Here is a 5,000-nt window from a genome sequence, read left to right on the forward strand (position 1 = left end):
TACAAATGGCTCAAAAACTATGAAAAAATTCTCAATATCACTGGCTATTAGGGAAATACAAATCAAAACCACAATGAAATATCATCTCACACTTAGTAGACTGGCCATTATAAAATTTAAAAAACAGAAAATTTCAAGTGCTGGAGAGGGTGTGGAGAGAGAGGTACATTTTTTTTTTTTTAACCATGACATTCTTTTTATTGAAAAGCAACATAAAATAGCTTTAGAAATGAGAGGAAGATAATATTTTACACTATTTCTTCTGTTATGACTATTTTTATGCTTTGTTCAGGAGTTTACTTCCCCTAAGTTTTCTTGCTTTATTGGAAACATTTTACATTAGATTTCTACATTATTGAATATCTGATAAGGTTTAATTTAGAAAATCTTAGTAAACTGCTAATCTTAGAAGAACAAAGGCATTTCCCTTGCTTTTTAAACCTTTCTTTTTTTTGAACATGCCTATTTATGTAAAATTTGGAAATAAGATCCTGTTCTCTTCCACTCAGTCTCAACATTTCTTTTTGTACCTCTACTGGTAACTCAGAAAACTTCAGGATCAATGTCAGAAGGAAAAGTAATTTTCTCCTCCACAGAACCTTGCTCTTTATTTTCTGTAAGTGCTTCATGATGAAAGCCTGTTGCTATGGGGTGCTTATGGCTATCTGTAGTGCAATTTTTTTGGAAAAGTTGCTCACTTTGCAAATTTGGAAATGAATGGAAAATAGACACAGAAGGGTTTGTATTTGAAAAATGGAATCCTTGAGATTCTTTAGGTCCTTGACTCATTCGTTTATCTTTTACTCCACTGTCTAAATGTTGATAATCCTTGTGGCTAGACAGATAAGAGGACCTACTGCTACTCAAGCCTGATGTTCCTGGTTCACAGTGAGATACAGAGGATACCTGTTTACTACTGGGTAAATGGTCTCTGGGATTTGAGGGACTATCTTGCATCTGTTTTGTAGAAAAGAAAGATAATATTCCCCTGAAGGCATGTAACGGAGGACTCAAGCTTCCTTTCCTTTGAAAATTTCTCTAGATTTTCCTGAAAGGATTTCTTCTTGAATATCTCCTGAGGGACTATCTTGCATCTGTTTTTTAGAAAAGAAAGGTAATACTCCCCTGGAGGCATGTAACGGACAACTCAAACTTCCTTTCCCTTGAAATTTTCTCTAGATTTTCCTGAAAGGATTTCTCCTTGAATATCTCCTGGAAGCTGCTTAAAGACTTCTTGGTTAATACTCTCCAGAAGTGAATGGAGTAAGAACTCATTAATGCCTTTTTCTTTAGAAAAATTTGTAGTATCTAGTTGAGACTCCCCAGTCCTTGGACTTTCAATTCTTCCACTTGGTAGAAAATCCCAGTTTGTTTCTTTGTCTTTTGAATAACCTTCCATATGAGGGTCTTTCATTTTAAAACTGCGCTTGCCAAAGCATGAAGTTGTTGATAATGATGGTGTTAAGTAATAATCAATAGGTCCTTTCTTAGCAGTATTAAGTGCTTTAAGATTGCAGAAACACACACGTAGAAGGGTAAGGTGAAATGGCATCTTCACATTCACCATATTTCAAAAAAGCTTCATGAGTATATCAACTATTGGGGTCATCACATCATAATTCCCTGTCCCTAACTTCTGAATCACATGGAATGGAATAGGGCACTGATGACTCTCATGACTTTAGTGCTTCTCAGATGAATACCTACAGATTATTAATCTTATAGTATAGGGCTTTCTTCCATCTTGGCATACTCTGTTCAAAAGACTAGCAAGTAGTTCTTCAATCTTTTTTTAGCTTCAACTTCTGATGAACACTTTTTAAATGAATCTTCTTCACTAAAAGACTGAGGTAGTCCTGAGGGTGTTACAGGAGAGTTATCCTCTCCAAAACTGAACTTCTGGATATGCTGAGCAACTGAAATTCCTAATTCCTTCTCTAATATTTTGGATGAAAAGGTTTGGAGATCATGCACACTACTGATACCCAGTGCTTCAAGACGTTTGGTTGTTTTATAGCCAATACCAGGCATTTCTTTTATGTGGTTCAAACTATGAATGAGATCTTGACAACTTTCAGGAAATAAGACTGTTTGTTGGTTTGGTTTAAAGATGCAAGAAACCAACTTTGCCAATAGTTTATTAGAAGCCACTCCAGCACAGCCAGTGAGACCCAATTGATCATATATAACTTCCCGCATCTCTGCTGCAATCTGAGATCCAATAAGTAGTCTGACGTGCAAGATGTCATATAGGTATATAGACTGTTATATATGCAACCTGATACAGTGACTGCAGAATGGTCATCATTTTGAAGCTGTTGAAGTCTCTTTTTAACCATCTCACTTAGATCCACAAAATTTTCATCAAATCCAAGTCTCTCAACAACCGGGCTAAATTCTTCTGATAACTCTGTAACCTTATATGACAGCTCTCTGTAACGGGTCAAATCTTCTCCATTAACTAATACCATCTGTGGACACTTTTCTTTTGCATCTCTGACATTCATAAGCTTCTTAACTCCAAGTTTCATGGCTTCATAGTTGCAGTTAACCACCAAATACTTCTGCTGAACTCCTAAAGGTTTGCCCTTTAGTTCTGGATTTGAGATCATCTCTACTTGTGCATAAAAGCAATCCAGATTCATGTGTACTATGACTCTGGATGAGGAACTTCCTGTTGGCACCACATGTTCATGAACTGCAGTTAAAAACAAGGCAGGCTAAACGCAATGTGATATTCTGGTTTGGATCACCGAGGGGGGCCTCTGGGCTCCTGAGGCCCCGGCGCGCCCAACAAGCCACCCGTCACCCCAACGTTCATGCCCGAAACTGCGTCCTCTTCCTCGTCTCGGCTGCCTTCCTCCTCTGGCTCCCGAGAGAGGTACATTTATTCACTGTTGTTGGGAATGTAGACTGGTGCAGCCACTCTGGAAGGCAGTGTGGCAGTTCCTCAGGAAGCTAAGTATAGAATTGCCATGTGATCCAGCAATTCCATTACTAGGTATATACTCAGTGGTACTGAAACTGAAACATAAACAGATATTTGTAAACTGATGTTTATAGTTGCATTATTCATGATTGTCAAGAGATGGAAACAGCCCAAATGTCCATCAACAGATGAGTGAATAAACAAACCGTGGTATATACATATGATGGAATATTATGCAGGTGTAAGACAGAATAATGTCGCAGAGCATATAACAACATGGATGAACCTTGAGGACATTATGTTGAATGAAATTAGCCAGAAACAAAAGGACAAATTCTGTATGGTCTCGCTAATATGAACTAACATTAATGAGCAATGTTGAGAGTTAAAACAGAACACAGGTTATCAAGAGATAGAAAGAAAGGAAAATTCAGGCATTTGATTGCTGAAGGAGCACAGAATGTTCAACAGCATTGATTGTATAGATCCAGAAATGGATAACACAATATTGTGTTATGGTAGTACAATATTGTAAGCACATGGAACAAATGTGACTATGGGTAAAGTTGAAACAGGAAGGCTCGGGACATGTGTGACACTGGAAGGAAAGCTAGAAGATAAAGACTTGGACTGTATAACTTAGTGATACCTTAGTGATCAATGATGGTGATTAAATGTACATACATAAAGATGTTTGTACATGTGGGAGAACAAATGAGTGTCAATTTTTCAAGGTGTGAAAATGGGATGGTGTTCTGGTTTTCTAATGCTGCCGGAATGCAAAACACCAGAAATGGATTGGCTTTTATAAAAGGGGATTTATTTGGTTATACAGTTACAGTCTTAAGGCCATAAAGTGTCTAAGGTAATGCAACAACAATTGGGTACCTTTGCGGGAGGATGGCCATTGGCATCTGGAAAACCTCTGTTAGCTGGGAAGGCATGTAGCTGGCTTCTGCTCTGGAGTTCTGGTTTCAAAATGGCTTTCTCTAAGGACATTCCTCCCTAGGCTTCAGCTTCTCAAAAATATCACTCTTAGTTGCTCTTGGGGCATTTTTCCTCTCTTAGCTTCTCTGGAGCAAAAATATGCTTTCAAAGGCCATCTCCAAAATGTCTTTGTAAGCTGAAGCTCCTCTCTCAGCTCCTGTGTGTTCTTCAAAGTGTCCCTGTTGGCTGTAGCAAGCTCGCTCCTTCTGTCTGAGCTTATATAGTGCTCTAGTAAACTAATCAAGGCCCATGCTGAATGGGCGGGGCCACACCTCCATGGAAATTATACAGAGTTATCACCCACAGTTGGGTGGGTTGCATCTCCATGGAAATGCTCAAAGAATTACAATTTAATCAACACTAAATACATCTGCCCCCACAAGATTTCATTAAAGAATGTGGCATTTGGGGGGACATAATACATCCAAACCAGCATAGATGGTATTGTGGAAAAAGTACAATCTGCATTAACTAGAGTTCATAGTTAACAGTAACATTGTAATATGCTTCCATTAATTGTAACAAAGGCAATATACCAAAGCTAAATGTGTATAACGGGAATATGAGGGAGGGGTATGGGATTCTTGGTGGTGTTGTTTTCTGACCGTTTTATTGTATTTTATTTTACTCTATTTTTATTTTTTATTTTATCCTTTTTATAATTCTTATTTGAATTTTTTTTGAGTAATGAATGTGTTCAAGGGCTGATTGTGGTGCTGAATGCACAACTTTATGATGACACTGCGAACAATTGATTGTACACAATGGATGGTTGTATGGTATGTGAATATATTTCTAAAAAGGTGCAGGCAAAAAAAATAAACTGAGAGATACAACTGCTGGAGAAAACATGGAGAAAGGAATGTACCTATTCCCTGCTGGTGGGGAAGCAGAATGGTATAGCTCATCTGAAGGACAGTGTGGTGATTCCACGAGAAGCTAAGTATGGGGTACTCATAAGGTCCTGCAACCTCATTTTTGGGTATATACTTGGAAGAACAGAGCAGGGACATGAATGGACATTTGCACATTGGTGTTTATGGCAGCAGTATTCATGATTTGCAATGGATGGAGGTGGCCTAAG

At 38.1% G+C, this 5,000-nt stretch overlaps 1 pseudogene; it reads right to left on the bottom strand.

The window, feature by feature from the left end:
• Positions 1–543: 543 nt before the first annotated feature.
• Positions 544–2,627, bottom strand: LOC119523313 (annotated as a pseudogene).
• Between the last annotated feature and the right edge of the window lie 2,373 nt (positions 2,628–5,000).

Source organism: Choloepus didactylus, chromosome X, assembly GCF_015220235.1.
Source record: "Choloepus didactylus isolate mChoDid1 chromosome X, mChoDid1.pri, whole genome shotgun sequence".
NCBI lineage: Eukaryota > Metazoa > Chordata > Mammalia > Pilosa > Megalonychidae > Choloepus > Choloepus didactylus.